Source organism: Alosa pseudoharengus, unplaced genomic scaffold, assembly GCF_046254945.1.
Source record: "Alosa pseudoharengus isolate Yale_2024_CS ecotype anadromous, Long Island Sound unplaced genomic scaffold, YU_APseudo_1.1 YU_APseudo_1.1_scf_11, whole genome shotgun sequence".
NCBI lineage: Eukaryota > Metazoa > Chordata > Actinopteri > Clupeiformes > Clupeidae > Alosa > Alosa pseudoharengus.
The window spans coordinates 16,610,577-16,629,595 of NW_027468576.1; the positions used below are offsets into that span (position 1 = coordinate 16,610,577).

The 19,019-nt window shown below is 41.0% G+C and overlaps 1 pseudogene; it reads left to right on the forward strand.

Annotated features, from left to right (window-relative positions):
* Positions 1-294: 294 nt before the first annotated feature.
* On the forward strand, positions 295-14,710 carry LOC143116827 (cytochrome P450 2J2-like; annotated as a pseudogene).
* The last annotated feature ends 4,309 nt before the right edge of the window (positions 14,711-19,019 follow it).

The following is a 19,019-nucleotide window of genomic DNA, read 5'->3' on the forward strand; positions in this document are numbered from 1 at the left end:
CTTCCTGAGTCTTTCTGATAGAAATGGAAGCGTTAGCGTAAATTCTGTCAGGAAGACTCAATGCATGCGTCACTCATTCATTCATTACTTCCGACCAATCACCAGTCTGCATCAGCCTTTATAATCACTTTACTTTGCACCTGCCTGTTGCTTTCAGGTGCCGATTTTCGATGTTCCCACCCTCCCTCCCTAACCACCATCAGTTTGGCCTTGTCCAGATGTCCAGGGGGTAGGCTCCGCCCCTGCCGTCTCATACCGGCAGGATCTGCAAGGGTCTGCACACTCTGACCTGGACCGAGGACGGGGCCTATGCCAAAGACTGTCTTATTGTTGCTTATGCCTTTTGTATATCCTTTGATGGATTAAAACGTGTGTTATCTTTCATTGTACCTTCCTGAGTCTTTCTGATAGAATTGAGGATCACCGTGTGGACTATGATCCTTCTTCCCCTAGGGACTACATTGATTGTTTCCTTGCAGAAATGGGAAAGGTGAATTTAATCATGCAAACTACTATTTGAGTTACATATGATTAATTAAAGGTGCAAAAGGTATATGTAATGATATTGCACACAATGTATGAATCAACTCTCTTTCTCTAGTGGAAGGATGATGAAGCATCAGGCTTTGATATAGAAAACCTGTGCTTCTGCACACTGGACCTGTTTGTCGCAGGAACTGAGACCTCTACTACCCTGTACTGGGCACTGCTGTATATGATCACATATCCTGAAATACAGCGTGAGTGGTTTTGCATAGTCTCATGCAGGACCTGTATCACTGATAATCCCTGATTAAATTGAATGTACCTATTTTCCGGACTATAAGTCGCTCCTGAGTTTAAGTCGCATTAGTCAAAAAATGCATCATGAACAGGAAAAAAAGATATATAAGTCGCACCTATTTAGAAATGTATTTCACAAAATCCAAAACCAAAAACAGAGACTATGTAACTGGATTATTGAGGCCAAAAAGATTAATGTTAATGAAGACGAAGGCGTGAAGGCAGCCAAGAGGAGGGCAGGAAGGTCATTGCAAAGCAAAAGATTCACTGAAAGAAAATACCATGTGGTAGGCTACACCAAAATGTATCTAAAATGTGGAGAATACAATGCAATCAAGCTTTTTGGGCGATGTGGAGTGGAGTCACAGGCTGGCAGCAGATTAAATGCTCACAAGAGAGAAAAAGATGCAGTTTTAGACGTGACTGAAGCAAGCCAGGCGATAGGCCTATAGGCCCTACGGTAATTGTAAAGCAATTTACAAAAGATTCACTGAACAAAAATGCTGATATGATACATGAAACTTTTGCTAAAAATGTGGAGAATGCAATGCAATCAAGCATTTTGGGCGATGTGGAGTCACAAACTGGCAGCAGATTAAATGCTCACGATAGAGAAAAAGACGGTTTTAAAAGGACGTGACCGAAGCTGAGGCAAGCCAGGCAATAGGCATATAGGCCCGACGGTAATTGTAAAGCAATTTACAAAAGATTCACTGAACAAAAATGCTTATATGGTACATGAAAATTTAGCTAAAAATGTGGAGAATGCAATGCAATCAAGCATTTTGGACAATGTGGAGAGACAAGCCGGCAGCAGATTAAATGCTCGAGAGAGAAAAATATGCGGTTTTAAAAGGACGTGCAGACCGAAGCTGCAGCAAGCAGGTGATATTTAGAAATTTATTTCACAAAATCCAAGACTAAGAACAGACAGACTATGTAACTGAACACATTGAGGCCAAAAATATTGAGAATTCTACAGGGAATCTTGAAGACAAGGAGTGAATAGTGGCAAGAGGCAAGCCGAAGGCTGCTGACAAGTGCCCGACACTATTGTAAAGCAATTTACAAAAGATTCACTGAACAAAAATGCTGATGTGGTACATTAAATTTTAGCTAAAAATGTGGAGAATGCAATGCAACCAAGCATTTTGGACGATATAGCGTATTGGCACAAGCTGGCAGCAGAACAAATGCTCACTGAGAGAGCGAGAGAAAAAAAGATGCGCATTTAAAACCAGGGCCTACATTTCAGCGCGGGATTGCGCATAAATTATTACTAAGTATTGAGCATACTAATAAAAGTCCCGCAACGCTAGCCATCATAATGCGAGAAATTTCCACACATTTTACAGCGCTGTCTGACGTTAATCTAATAATGGAGCGGCCTGAAAGCTGACCAACTCTGACTTCAATTGAACCCCATGCAGAGACACACACACGCGCGCCGCAGGACCACTTTGGGGGTGCCTCTCTCTCTTTGCTCTCTCTCTCAGCAGGATTTGTCACCGCTAAAGTCAAATTATTATAGCCTAATACGTGCTTCTACATCAACCGCTATCGACAGGAAAGGAAAACAAACGTTTAGCGATCAGGAACCGCAAACACAGAAGCATGACAGCCTATAATATAACGCGAGAGAACATGGATGTGTTCTCCATTTGAGGAACGTTATAATCGATTACGGACGTGAACAGACAGATACAGACACGGAGTGCATAGTAGGCCTACTTTCACTTTCTGTGCGTATTCACGTGAAAGATAATTACTAGCAAAACAGCGATCAAATATTACATGGCAGTGAGTTTTGTTTTCAAATGTTTTCATGCATGTCCAGATAACGGATGAGGAATGTTTAGGGGACAGACTATCCTGAATCGTGAATTTATGGCTGGGCAAAGCACAGCACCTTTATTTGGACCATGGCTAGCCTATTCGAGTCAGCTATAGGCCTTCATTTCTTGCGTTTTACTGTGAGACATAGCCCTATACTTTTCGTTTGGAGCAGCATACCGGTAGGCTATCAATGGCATTTGGTCACTATTAAGTTTCATGTATGAAAGAGTGTCGGGATGTCCATCCGCTTATTGCGAGATAAGGCATCCGCTTTCATTCATTCATTCATTCATGGAATGTGTGCTGTGCTGCAAGGGAAACCTTATTCCATATAGCCAAAGAGGTCTAAGATAGCCTAAATTTAGTTATTTTTTAAATTATGCATGATTTACTTTTTTATAAAATTGGTAGGCTGATGCCTCGCAGCAACAATTGTGTTTAAATGTAGGTTAACCTGGGGCTGCATGCTACTGGTAGCTTGAGAGCAATGTGTTGGAGACTCATGGTGTAGGACAATGACTTTGTTGGCAACAATATTAAACCAACCAACAATATAAATTATTAAGAAGAGCTATTTTATGAGTTAAATTGAAACAAAATTATACTGGCTTTTATTTGTCTGAATCTGAGGCCCAGCTATAAATAGAATCTCGGCAGTAATTTGAGGATTTAAGTATGCACGTGTGTTTCACAACTTGTGCATTTGAGAGCACTCTCTCAAGGCTGTAGACGATAATGTTTCATGTAGGGTTCATGTCAGTTAATATAAATTAACATTTAAAAACATGTTCAATTATATAATTTTTTTTTTCATATATAAGTCGCACCTGACTATAAGTCACAGGACCAGCCAAACTATGAAAAAAAGTGCGACTTATAATACCGTATTTTCCGGACTATCTCATTTTTGTATTTCAAACTTTTTCTTTCTTGCTTCATTTTTAGGCAAAGTGCAAAAAGAGCTAGACCAAGTGGTTGGATCTTCACGACAGCTTTCTTTGGCAGACAGGGAGAACTTACCTTATTCGGATGCTGTTATCCATGAGATCCAGAGATTTGGAAACATCATTCCATTGAACTTGGGTAGATGTCCCACCAAAGACACCCAAATTGGTGACTACACCATTCCCAAGGTGAGCTAAGCATGGTGTAGTGCATTTAGATAATACATTAGTGAAAGATTATACAATGGTTAGGTTGAGCTATTTATTAGTGTATATATATATATATATATATATATATATATATATACTGTATATATATATATATATATATATATATTTCGACCGAATTACAACCGATATCCTTCCCCAACACCACTCCCACTCATGTCATATTGCTTATTTAACTAATGCATTATACTGTAACAATTGATGCAACACACAGATGTCCAAACAAAGGTTTATTTGCGGAAGCGGGAATCACCCATACACACAGACACCATTACACAGGAAACACAAGGGAAGTCAATAAAACAAGCATGATACACGAACAGGGTAGTCACATACAATACACTGGTTAAAACACATGAGGTACAACCTAAAGAAAGACTACACAAGCTAACACATACATGACAAGGTAAACACAATTACACTCACTAAAATGACATTACACAATCCAGCATTCACACACATTGCATTCTGGGAGGCTACTGTAGCACTCAGTCCGGAAGGCACCGACGTTACAATACATATGTGTTGGCTGAAAAAAGTGAAAAAAATATATGAACTCAGTGTACTGATTTGTGGAACTGGATTGTCAAACTGTATTTCTGCATGTCTGAGTTCACAGGTCTTTGCCAAAGTCCATTTAGGCAAGTCCCCCCACTCTGTCGGAATTAAACGATATAAATATCTCCCCCCCCCCAAATGGCTTAAATAAAGCTAAAAAGGATAAAAATGCGGTTGGTTACTTACAATACATGATGGGGCGGGATATGTGTAGACAACCCCATACATTTCTATGGACGATTCTTTGAGTGCTGTGTCTCCTCATTAGAAAGTCTCTGTTAACTTGGCGTGAAACCCCCCAGTGGCATGAGTGCTTTTAGCATCAAGGATTTTTCTACAGGATTTGAAGTTACTGATAACATTACTGTCATAATGTTCCAAAGGATGAGGAGGAAGAAGAGGTTGAGACTTTGAGACAACTGAGATTAGGGATTGGGCTTGGTGTCAGCACCTGCAGTGGACATGCCCCCAGCATTTCAATTACTTTTTTAATAATTTTGAAACCTAATTTTATGTCCTAGGCATTTTATCCATTATTCAAATTTGTCAGAGTGGCTAATAGCACCCTCTTCGGTGGTGTAACAAACACCTATCTATTTCTTCTTTAGTCAATCTTTAATTACCATGATTTTGCTGCTTTTTTGTCAGGGCACAATTGGGGTTGGCCAGCCTCACCTCTGTTCTATTCGATGAAACGGAATGGGGGACCCCTCACACCTTCAACCCCGGACACTTCCTGGATGCAGAGGGTAAGTTCATGAGGAGGGAGGCCTTCCTGCCTTTTTCTATTGGTATACCTCATTTATGAATCTTCAGTGATGGTTGAGTTTGAATAATGGCTAAAACATTTTAGCCCCTAAAGTATTGTACTACAATTTAAGAAGCAGTTTGTTTTATGCTGCATTACTTGAAACTGAACTCACACAAATCACAATGGTATGGACACAGTCAGTTATTCAGAATGACAAAATAAACTTTCAGAATGGTTTGCCAATGAAAGGAATAATATTTGTATGAAACCATAGACTGAAATATTTGTATGAAACCATAGACATTATTATGACCGCCGCGCAGCGAAGCGCCTAAATTTCCGTCAAGGATTCCCGGGACACTGTAAGACCGGGGTACACGAAACTTGGTGGGAATGTAACCCCACATGGATAGCATGGAACCTCCTTTTTTCGTTTTGATCTGTAGCCCCCCCGCTGGACTGGACCCCCCAAAAGGAGGGTAGGGCAGACACAGTTTTCTGTGAATATCTCGAGAACCGTAGGGTTTAGGATGACCATTTTTTTGTATGTTGATCTCAAAGGGCCATGTCAACCCATTCCATAACCACTCATTTCATGTATAGCGCCACCTAGTTAAACACAAAAAAGCCTAACATAGTCAAAACTGCACGAAATTGGAAGTGTAGGATCATTATGACACCCTCTGAATGCACGCCAAGTTTCGTGGAATTCCGTTCATGGGGGACCACACAATAAATTAATTTATGTTACTATATACCAACTGGCCTGTAGGTGGCCGGAGACAGTTTTCTGTGAATATCTCGAGAACCGTAGGGCCTAGGAGGTCCACCTTTTTTTTGTATGTTGGTCTTAAGGGGGCATGTCAACCTATCCCATTACCACTTATTTCATGTATAGCGCCACCTAGTTAAAAATGAAAAAGCAAAACATTAGGTTTTTTTATCACAATATCTCTGGCTGACATGGTCAAAACTGCACAAAATTGAAAGTATAGGATCATTATGACACCCTCTGAATGCATGCCAAGTTTCGTGGACTTTCGTTCATGGGGGGCCTTACAATAAAATAATTTATGTGTACATTTAGTGACTGTACACCAACAAGGATTCCCGGGACACTGAAAGACCGGGGTACACGAAACTTGGTGGGCATGTAACCCCACTGGACTGGACCCCCCGAAAGGAGGGTAGGGCAGACACAGTTTTCTGTGAATATCTTGAGAACCGTAGGGCCTAGGATGACCAATTTTTTGCGTATGTTTGCCTCCAGGGGTCATGTAAACCTATTCCATATGCACACATGTGCATAAACAGATACACACGCACACACATACATTCACAGTAATCCTACGTATGACACATACTCACACAGTAGACATACAGTGGGCATCGCTTTCAAATGACCACTTCATTCGCGCATTACGCCGCGTGAAGCTTCGTGAAGCTTTAGTACCACTTTCAGCCACTGTGCGTCGCTCTGCCACTGTACATCGCTCTGCCTGCCGTCCCTTACATAATTGTTGCCGAGAGTAATCCCAGCCTACGAATTCAATAACAAAATAAATCATGCATAATTAAACATTACCTCGATTTAGGCTACTTGGGTAAGGCTTAAGGCTTGACTACACGGTGGTAACGAAAATCGAAATCGAAATTTGCTGTCTACATTGTCAGTGTTGGGGTTAACGCAACTATAGGCCTACGCAAATCAAAACAGTGGTGTGATAATTGAGCCAGTAGAGAAATAACTGTTCAGAATTAATCTGTAGCCTTGGGTAGGCTTCTGCAGAAAACAATGTTGTTGCCGATTTAATACTATCTGGCGACGTTTTTAACAGGCTACGCAATAGAGGCTTAGACAACTATGACCCACGTTTTGGTTTCGTAAATTAATTTGCCCTACTTCTTGACTGCAATGTAGTCAATTGACTGCTTGACATGTCATTTTTATTTTTCTGTACAATAAACAAATACATCTGCTTTATGCTGCAGAATTACATTCGGCTGACTGCAGACGCGCCACTTCCCTCCCCATATTCCAAGATTAAGATAGTATGAAGTGCTTTTTGTATAGGCTACTATCATAAAAAAAATAGTTAAAACGAATAGCTATTTGCAATTTGACAAAACACTGGTCCTCATTTTGTGAATGCGAGGACGATATGAGCCTGTTGCATTTAGTTAGATGTCCGAGTCACGCATAATGTTTGAAAACCACTGGCTCGTAATCACAATAATTTAACACACGACAGTTGGATAACCTACTTCATCATGTCCCCATGCCTACATTTTTGTGAGTAGCATAGAGATTGTTAAAAACAATAAAGTATGGCTCTCCGTTTGGGACATCGAAAACTTATATTTTTAATAGACTACTGAAGGGAATATTTTGTATTCATATTTTATGTGAATGGTTTAATGATTCAAGTCTTTATGACTTGAAGACTGTATAGTTCTTATGGTCATTTGTGATTGTGTACCCATGTGTACCCTGTGTGTGTGTCTTTGGTCTGTATGCAGTGTATCCATTGTTTATGCCTTTTGCCCATCACCAAGGTGTGAATGTTTGTAGAACAGCATGTGTCCAAGCCTCTGAAGGACTTCCCAGGAAAGGGGGTAGTTTTAATTAAAAGATAATAGAAGCTGACCAGACCTGATGAAGGCCTAATCCTCATCCTCCCTTTCTATTGCATATTCAAACTGGGTTGGACCTAGAGGTCACTCCTTCTTTGTGTGTAACTTTAAATATGGTCTCTGTTAGTCAGAGAAGTTAGAAGAGAATATTGAGAATCTGGTGAAACCCATGATGGGGTGACACAAACATGTACTTTTCTCCCTTGAGGGGCACTAGGCCCCTCATTGAAAAGAATAAAGCCTGGATACTGACTTGCATCGTCCTGATTGAGTCTCAAGAGAAATATGGTAGTAAAAAATATACTATCACTACCGTCGAAGATGCTGATTTGCAAAAGCCTCGGGATAACACGTTATCTCCACTATCATCAGTCATGCCCCTTGATAAAAGTGGGGAATGAAATAAAAGTTTGAGAACCACTGGCTTAACAAGTTACCTACAGTCCAGAACACAGAATCTGTTGCAATATTCTGATGATCGGCGATGATATCGGCAAATGTTTGTTTTCCAAAGTAAGAATTTCACTTCACCATGCACCTTCGACAATACCTGGCCTACCTGGTATCATTACAAACATTATTCTGTGTCCTAAAACTGGCATATTTTATGGCATTGTGTCATGTAAGTTCGTTGCAAAATCTAGAGAAATGTGTGAGGTGGTCAGCGGGGGACAATTGAGACACACATTGGATTGTGTTATTACTTGAACATTCCACACTATCCACAGCTGTGGTGTGGTAGGCCTATCAGGGGCAGGAGGATTACTGTCAGCGCAGGCTTCATATAAAATTCTTCAACAGAAGGCCTCGAATGTTGTCTTGTTTGTGGAGCGCTTTGCTTCGCTTCTGTAATTTCGGCTTCATTGAAAATGAGGGCTTCCCTCAATGACCCTCCGAGAATAAATAAAGGTTGAATGAATGAATGAATGCAGGTTTGCCCAAAATAAAGGCATGTGGTTTGCGCAGCCTACAGTAAATAACAGACCCGCCAGAATGTGCGTTATGATGCTTTTTTACGAGCAAGATGTTTTTGGTACCCTACGCACACTGCCTGTTCTTAAATAACAATGATCATCAGTAATATTCGACCATTAATTTGGGTAAATGGGCAAGCGTGACCACCTTGATTGGCTGATGATTGTAACGCGGGCATGATTCCAAACACCTCCCTTACGATGATGAGTGACAGGTGACAGGTCTCAGAATGCGTGCGCTACACAAGGACGTAAGATGATGAATAACTGGGGCCGTAGGCTATTCACAAAGGCTTTTATCTTACTACTAGTTAAAGATTTTAGATTGGAGTTTTCTCTTAAAAGTTATTCACAAAGCCTTTCAGACAACTCCTAAACTAGGAGTGAGTCTTCGTGGCTATGGATGACGTCATTACTCATGCACGAGCTTGACTAAAGTGACCACCTTGATTGACTGACGATTGTAACGCGGGAATTCCAAACACCTCTCTTCCGATGATGACTGACAGGTGAAAGGTCGGAGAATGCGTGCGCTACACAAGTAGTGCGAAGGACGGAAGATGATTAATAACTGAATAAAAAGGCCTAGCCTAAATTAATAAAGAGTAAGGCAAAACAAATAGCTTAGTAGCCTAATGAAACATAGGCCTATGGATTGATGCAGTAGCCTACCTTTGCAACATTATTAAATGAATCTGTCAACATATCCCTAGGCTACGTTTGCAAAGAGGAGAACATTTTAATTTGATTCACAATGAAACGTTACATTTCATTTACATGTTAACAATGAGTAGTTTTGGTTGTTGTTGGTGGTGTTATTCAGTGGCGGTTTTAGGTACGGGCGAACCGGGCGGTCGCCCGGGGCGGCATCTTGTAGGGGGCGGCACGAGCGCTTAAAAAAAAAAAAAAGAAAAAATAATAATAATAATAAACGTCGCAAAACGATTTTCTATTATCCATCACTTGTGTGAGGAATTAGGGAATTGGCGCCCCTGTTGCTCAGAAGGTAGGCCTACTGCACTGCACTGTGCAGAGGAAGGGGCGAAGGGAGGGGTTTGCGGGGGACAGTTCACCTCTGGGTCTCCTTAATGAAACGGGAAAGGGGGGATGAATGGGGATCCACTGTATAGTAGCCTACAACAGTCTATTAGTGGGCTAAAATCAGTCACACCTTGACTTTCTTCCAAACAACGCACATCTCATAATGTTATGAATGCAGACCTATGATTCCTGCACATTTAATTAACTGTGTGAAATGGCTAATAAAAATAGGTGACAAAACGATTAAGAGGTCACCCAGGTGAATTGGTTTGGTCTTGACTGTGGTCGCGAGTGGATCATGGGAATTTGTGGATTGTTGTCGACTGTCGAGTGCCAAACACGATGGACAGAAAGCGGTCAAAGCCATCAGGTGCCCAGTTCCAAAAAAAAAGAAAAGTAGAAGAGGAGAAACGAGCAAAGGATAAAGGTATGTAATGTCCTAATAATAACAGTATCATGTCATGAGTGAAGGGCTAACGTCAATGTTAATTGATAGGGCCTAGCCTAGTATAACTTTTACGTTTGTTAGCCATCTTGCAATGATACCTATGCTTAGCCTATAAAATAATAATTCGGTTTTAACAAACACAACAACTAATTTCACCATGAGATGGATTATGCTTTGCAACAAAACGGTCAAAACCTCAAAAGTTCTGATTGATTATTGTTGTTGGGGGGGGGGGGGGGGGGGGGGGGGGGCGCTCGGGGGGATCTCGCCCAGGGAGTAATTGAGTCTAGAACCGCCACTGGTGTTATTGCATCCCTTTTATGAATGCAAAATTGTTCCCTCGCGATTGGAAGCTCCTGTTGCGCAAAGGCTACGCATTTCAAAACATCGTAACGTAAAATGCCACAAAAAAGCTGTTTATGAATAGGTCTTAGTGAGTTAGGAGTCCTCTCGACTTAAGCTGTCCCAGACTTAGGTGCTACTTTTAGGTCTAAAATGCTTCTTGAATTACTTTTTGTGAAGAAATTAGGAGTCCTAAAGTTAGGAGTGACACGCCCATTATTTTTAGGAGTTGCTCCTAAATTCGCCAGTTAGGAGCTACTTTTAGCCTTAAAATTCTCTGTGAATACGGCCCCTGAATAAAAAGGCCTAGCCTAAATGAATCAAGGCAAAACAAATAGCCTAGTAGCCTAATGAAACATACGGATTGATGTAGTATCTTTGTAACATTAGATTATTCTGTTACTATGCCTATACGTTTGCAAAAGAGAACATTTTAATTTGATTCACAATAATGTTACATTTAATTTACATGTTGACAATGATTAGCCTAGTTTTGGTTGTTGTTGGCGGCGTTATTGCATGTTAGTTATGCCTACAATGCAAAATTGCTTCCTCGCGATTGGAAGCTCCTATAGTTGCATAGGATTTCAAAACCGCAGGTCTGTTAGTAAGGAGTCCTCTTGACTTCTTTTAAGATGTCAGAGGTGGGAAGGTGTGATTTTTTGGGGGCAGGGCTGGATTAACTGGGCACAATTGTCTGATGGCCCCCCTTCCCCCCAGCCAACGTGAATCGGGTGGTTAGTTAATAGGCCTATCGTGAAGATTTTTCCTGCCATCTAAGGCAGGAGCGCATCTGTGAGGCCAAGCCTCACCAAGTAGCTCGTTTGTTTACAACTAACATTCCATTTAATTAAACTGCTTTATAGGCTATGCCGAAATAGTTTTCAACATTTTGAATATTAGTGTCGGGTGAATTGAAATGTTCTCAAAGTAGCCTTATGGCTGAAAGCTGCTTGGGATCCCCCCGTCAAGCAATATAACCATACAAACACGCTTCCTGCACTCATTGTTTCAAAAGGAGTAATTTTGGCTTTGTCAGAACTGAAGAGCTGTGGACGGCACGGCAAGGTATGCCCAATGAAAATAAATTAACGCAACGCAACACAACACAGACCCCGCTTCTCTCGCGTCAGTCACTGACATGAACGAAACACAGAACCCGCTTCTCTCACGGCACTCACTGACAGTAACCTAGAATAAATGCATGGGGAAAAACACTTCCCCATGACAAAGACATCGTAAAACATTGAAAGTTAATATTTTGTCACTAGCAACATACATCTGTCCTTTGTCAAATGTATTATGTTCCAAGTAGCCTATGCGTAATTCTGCTTCATAAAGTTGAACAAATACATTTGCTTATTTCACAGAAAAATATAAATAGTCAGTCTACAGTGCAGAGTTGGTAAGTTATGGTAGGCCAACTTGCAGTGAACATACAAACAGGGGAAATTATTTCTCTTGCAGCTGAGTAGCCTCAGGTGCGCACGTAGACATAAGGCCGAACATGCAAGCGCCATTGCGCCGTTAAACTTAAATAGGTTAACATCACTCTAAGTTCGCCTTCAAGCAAGGAAAACGATGATTTGAAGACATCTGTTTCGTTGGAAGGGCAAGGGGTAGCAACAGGGCAACACAGAGACAGGCCCGATGGCAGGGCTGTTATGAGAGTATTAAAATATGGGATATTCTACGGGAAAACATTAAAACGGCAAGACAGCGGGGAAAGTTAAAATACGTGATAAACACGGAAAAAGTTGGCATGCATTGTTTCGGTCCCCATGCACAGGGATTATTTGTCATACTATTAATCATATATGATTATTTGTGAAATTGTGCAAACAGGCGCAACACATTTGAAAAGGAAGGACTGGTAGCATGCAAGCTCACGGGAAAGATTGATTTAAGAACGTTATCACAAAGTGTGTGGCTGTGGCGCGGGCGGAAGACAATTGGCAGGGGAGGGTCATGTCTTTTTTAACAATTCTGTCTGAGGGTCATTGAACAATTTCTAGCAAGCAAGAGAGGGTCATGCAACTTCCAACTGAAGCACTCAAAATTCCTCCGGTGGCCCCTTCAATAAATAACGAACAGTCCCTAGATTGCTGCTGGGCTATATGTCTTGGTTCTGTTAACAACTGATTGTCAAACGCATAGCCTATCTCGCGGTTGCATCCATTACAAACAAACATGCAATGTGAACGTCTGGGATTGGGGAGAGCACTAAATGCTCTACTGAATAAGCACGAAGTCAAACCGTTCAGCATGATTCATGCCCAATTAATTTTCCCCTGTGAAAGTGTTCGCCTTTGTAGTTTGGTTTCGTGATAGCCTATGATAAACGGCTTATGGCCAAATATGTGAAAACGTTAAAATACAGTACGTGATAAACCCGGAAAAAGTTGACAGTGATTTTTTCATAATCACTTTGGAGGGTCATAGAAAAATGTATTGCTGGCGAGGGAGGGTCACGTCTTTTTGGACTAATGCTCCCAAAACTTCTCCGGTAGCCCCTTAAATAAATAACGAACAGTTCCTAATGAAGTAAACTTGTGACCATCAAAAATCGTTTATCGCCTGTAACTCCGTGATAACAGGACGTAACAGGAAGGCATTTGGCTGAGCAACGGAGGTTAATACTCTATATTTTGTCCAAATGATGTCTATCATCGTTGCACTCGGAGAAAACCAGAATGTTTAATTTGTCCTGCGTCTCTACGGCTGCAAACGGGATTCACTCGCAGTTAACCAAATATTTCTTTATTAGGGCAGGGCAGGCATATTTCTGGCTATTACATTATTTCTAAACCAGTCTGCTAAAGTCTGTAGTGAAGTCTGTGTAGGGTTTTCCAGGCTCCATTTCTTTTTACGTGACACCCTGCTCACTTGAGCCATCTACCGGTTGCTTGGGTTGTTGCAGCGTCTCACTGGAAAAATACAAATTAAAGTCCCGTGATACCGCGTGATCCCATGCGCGGACCGCGAGTGAAGCTGGCCAAGTCGAAGCACTGCCTACTGTATACGCATGCATGCACATGCACACACACAGGCACATAAACAGGCAAACACACAAGCACATGCACATGCACGCACACACACCCACCCACACACACATAAACATAAACATGTACACGCACACATGCACACAATTCAAAAAATTCTCAGAATTATGAACAGGCAAGATGGGGGTGGGGTTGTATAAAATGTATATTACATGTGAAATCTATGAACTAATCATGTTTTGGTACTTGTTGTCTAGCAGATACCAGTGAGAATTGAGTGTGCATAATGCAATTCAGTGAGACCGTTAGAATCATATATGCCTTTCAGCGTGACTTATTTTTGTGGAAAACATGTGCTGGACTGGGCGCTGGACTACCGCTCTGCGGTACATCTAGTTACAACAAAAAGTTACTCACTGTGTGTTGAGTGTGTTTCACTAATTCACGGATTGGGATAAATGCAGAGACCAAATTTCCCTCACGGGATCAAAAGAGTATATACTTATTATTTAATAGCCATCCCTTGTGTAGCTCTTGTGCTATACATGGCGTGTGTGTTACTGTGTTCCTTAACATGCTTCATTGATAGTTCTTGACTGGGATTTTTCAGGGAAGAGAGCGTGTCTGGGAGAGCAGCTGGGCAGAATGGAGCTGTTCCTGTTCTTCACCTCGCTGCTCCAGCGGTTCTCCTTCCCACCACCACAGGGCGTAGAACCCAGTCTGGAGTTTTTGGTCTGGAGGCACTCTCAGTCCCTATCCCTACCAACTCTGTGCTGTTCCTCGCTGAGGCACACATATCAACTATTTAAAATCCTATGCTTATCTGTAGTTGTTTTTAATTATATTAATAGTGAAGTAATACACAAATTCAACTCTGTACACTCAAGTGACACAATCAGACACACTATTGTTCCAGGTAGAATCTAGTTACGGATTTTGCCACATGCAATGCATTTATTTACTATAGGACAGTAAAAGACCATGCCTCATACCTACTTCAATGGATACTATTTGAGTGCTCAGACAATGTGAATAAACTTCCCATGCAATAACTGCCCATTTCTTTTTTGGAGCCCTTAACACAGCTTAGGCTACCTGCTCTCCTTCCCCTTCCATTTTCTCCCTTCACAGCATCGGCACGCAACAGCATACTGTGTTTACATGAAGGGTGCCCTGTTCTGCCCTGTCTTTTACTTTTAAAACAGTCTGTGAATGTTATCCAATCCACTTTTGTGATATTCAGTGAATTGCAGAGACATGACATGATTTCTTTCTTAACAAGGAAGATCATAGATTTAAAACAAGATAAACAGACATATGAATTTAAATGACATCTGATCCAGCGCGAAAATTGTAGTTCAGTCTATTATACTGTACCTCAGTGTTCACTCTAGTGTTTGTAGCCTGGGCCACATCGTAGCTGGTTAGCCCAGCTGAAATGTGTAATATTTTGTGTTTTCTATAGCTTAAAGCTCCAACATGCTAAATTTAAAAACTGGATTTCCCCTTCAGTGGCTCTGAATGTCAGAACATAACATTTTGCACAAAACAAAAACATTTAAGAAAACATAACAATATTTCAGAAGATATTTCACTAAACAAAACAACATTTAGAAAAACACAATGGCATTTCAGATTATTATCTACCCTTGGAACTTGGAAGTCAACACGTTGTTCAGAGATTTTTTAGGTCCTGTATGGTTTATTATACCTTGTTCCCAAAATACATAAACCTTCAGACTTGTGGACAATACCAGGCATTTTATGGATCAAATAATTGAAAAAGATATAATCCATGAGGTCCCAATAACAAACCAATTCAACCACAGCTTTGCCGATTTGGTCCTATTCCCTTGTCAAGACTGGTTTCTGAAATCCAACGGCTTTCGTTTAAGGTTTAGCGTATTTCCCTTCAACATCCTCACTGGTCGTGTTAGATCTCAGCTCAGTGTAGGGATTCTATTTCAACTTGACTCTATTGTATATTATACAATTCATCTCAGTGAAAAAGGAGACCTCTCCTTTTCACATGTATACCCTCCCATGCTACAAACTGTTAAAAGACTGCCTTGTGCAATACACACAAAGACTTTGCAACCATTCACTCACCATTTACCTACTTGTTGGAGGGGTTTGTTTTCAGGGAACATTGGAGACAATGGAAGACACATTGAAGAGCTGGAGATCCAGGGAAGTTGCAAAGTTGTGAAGTTTGAAATTTAAAGTTTAAAATGAATTGAAGTTGAAGAGTTATCCTTGCTTGCTGTGAGGCAAGGGAATATATTTGGTCCGGAGTTATGCAGTGTTGCCTTGTTTGGACCTGGTGTGAAGAAATTGAAACTGTTGCCTAGAGTTTGCTGAAGATCCTTTTATGCATGGACTCCAATTGTGCTTCCCGGATAAATAAATCCTATATTTTTGTATGGAACGGCTGTCTCCTTCTAACTGAAGAATCCCTCAACTCCACATAATCCAGTGGCGCACCTCCCTTAACGTGGGGTGGCCACCTTGGTTCCTCACACTCTTTCAGCTCTCATTCTCCTAATTTTACATTAGGAACATCATCAGTGGATGCCTCTACTAGTTGCGTTGTCTCATCTCTCTTGTTCATTCCTCAAACCATGATTTTTATCCATCATGATTCTATAGCTTTTTTAAACACACATAAATTGTCAGATAAGCTCAATGTCTATCGTTGAGAATCTGGGACCTTTATTGAGGATTTGAGCCCAATTTCAGTGGCCTATAACAGAGATGAAAATATGTAGTAAATTAAGATAATGGGGGTACCTATTAGCATCAAATCACTTTTTTGTGAGATCTGAATTAATGGTAGTGAGTTATAAAAATGAATTCCATACAACTCCCATAGACTGTTACTAGTGTGGACATCTAGTCACTACAGAACTTTTCTGAACTTCTCTGAGAAGCAAGTGGATTATCTTTCTCTAAACACTGTACAGCAGGGGTCTCAAACACCCGGCCCACGGGCCAAATCCGGCCCGCGTCCAGCCCAATTCCGGCCCGCGACGTATGTCAAAATAATAATGTAATCCGGCCCTTGAGGCTATTTTTAATTGCGACAAACAACGATACTGATTAAAATAGACGATAGATCCAAGTACGGTGACAAATCTCATGTGTAGCCTACTCTGCTCCACTATGTGGTAGACATCCAGAGCTTGATTCAAACCCAAAATCGCTGCGCAAAGTTTTCAGGAAATATTTGTATTACACGCGAGAAACACAAAGACGTGCATTTGTAATGACGCGGGAGCGATGCAGGCCATAGTTTTGCACAAATTGAAGCAGAAATAGGCTTACACCTAATGTTGAAAACCGTTCACGTGTGATGAAGTCTTAGGTAGGCTATTTTATTCACCTATTCTGATTCTGAAGGAGAATATCCTTTTGGAGATTATGATCGATCGTCTATTGACAGTGATAGTCACGGTGCGTCTGTGAATGGAGGTACGTCTTTGCGTGTATACGACGGTGTCCACTAAGCAGCATACCATGCTTATTTCGACCCTCTGCCCAACATAGCTTGGAGGTTGCAGTGGTAATCGTGATGATAGTGTCCGTAATGGACGTGGTACAGACAGCAGGGCTAGTAGAAATAGGGCTCTAAAGAACTACAAAGTCACCCGCAATATGATGCGAACTTCTGGGTACACTCTAAGAAAGAATGTGTTGTTTTCTTGCACATTCAATGTGTAGAAAGCCAAATAACACATGTTGTGTCAATTTCTGCAAATAATGTGTTGCGTGATTTAACTTCTACAACACAAAATATGTGTCAACATCAAGACCAATCACAAAACGCCTAGCTGCTACGGCCAAGTCTTTTTTTTTTCTATCGGCCAAGAAGTTCGTCCAACGACATTTCAACGACATCTCACGAGGAGCAACGCTGGTACAGCAGGGAATTCTACACGGTTGAAAGGACTAATACAATGTACAGGTAAGTGGATGATTTTGTGTGTTTATGTTTCAATTATAGACATAAGTGGTTAAAATGTGCTCAATAAGCTATAAGTTAGGCTTAACCCGACCTCTCACAGGTGACTTTACCTCAGCGTCCCCCCAACACAATGATTGATATTCGCGGTCACATCACACCAAGGCGAATTACTGCTAGACCAGTTAGTTACTTATGCTAAATGAGCTAAGCAGGGGGTGTAGGCTTGAAGATTAAGTCTTTGGTTAACGTTTATCGTCGAAATGCCGTCAGCCGTCTGAAAACTGCAACGCTGAAGTGACTAAATCATTGTACTACTAATGTACTAGCTAGTGCTAGCTAATTTTAGCCAATATTGACCCCGAACTTTGTGATTTGAATATAATTCAAATATTTTCAAAATGAAAGATATTCGAACGAATATAAGGCAGCCCCTAATATTCCAACCTGTTACAGATATTATTTCATGTAAATGTGTCTGCTTTTAAACGTTGTTCTCAATTCAGATTTCGAGTTTTTTCCGCGCCTTGTGAAGTTGAGAATGGTGACGTGAGCTTATTAGCAAGGTCATGACGTTAGCGTAACCTCTAAACCTAGGCTATGTACACAATCGCAAGCAACTTTGAAACTGCGCTCTCAGTATGTCATATCAACTTAGCTAGGGTGCCAGCAAACCCGAACTGCTGTCAGTTTACAAATAGTACCGTAAGTCTTCTCGCAGGCCCAGAGATTTATAGGACACGTGAATTGATTTGATTGGGAAATTCTGTCGTGGGATTAGCCTAGCCTACTGACCAAATTGAAAACTAACTGCTAGTCAGCTATCTTCTCGTGTAAGCTACTCAACTAGCTAGGTAGCTCACTTGCCTGCAACACCTGCTCACGCACTTTGAATTAAGCTGTGGTTATTACAGTTGGCAGAAAGTGTGTGAAGTGTTGCCTTGCGTGAATAAACTGTATAAAATGGGTCGGTAAAGCAAGCTAGTTCAGGCTTTGGAAGCACCCCAACGTGTAGGTTACACTGACCAAAAAACACTGCCTTCCCCACCACCACCACCACAACCAATTAGCCTACACGAAACGCTTGCTCCAGGTCTGCAGCAAAAGGCAACGTTTTTAAGATGTCAACAATAGGCGAATCCATGTAACAGGTTCTCATTTAATTTGCAGTTATCCTTGCCAACTATCATTCCATGGGCTGTAATGGAACTTGCCCTCTTGAGTGCAGAGTCTGCTTGCATTTAATGGTCAAAATATTTATAAATATTCGAATATTAATAAAGAAACGAGCTACGAATATGATTTTTGGGCAAAAGCCCTAGTGTGTGTATATATTGTGTGTATATATTGTAGCATCATGTAGCTTCGCTTTGGACAAAGGCGTCTGCTAAATCCATAACCATAACCATCATACATGATATTATATCATATTGTATGCTCATTGTTATGTCAACGTTATGTTGTTGCATTTTAATGCATAGGTTTATATCACATGATCAATTTGTTGCTATCATCTG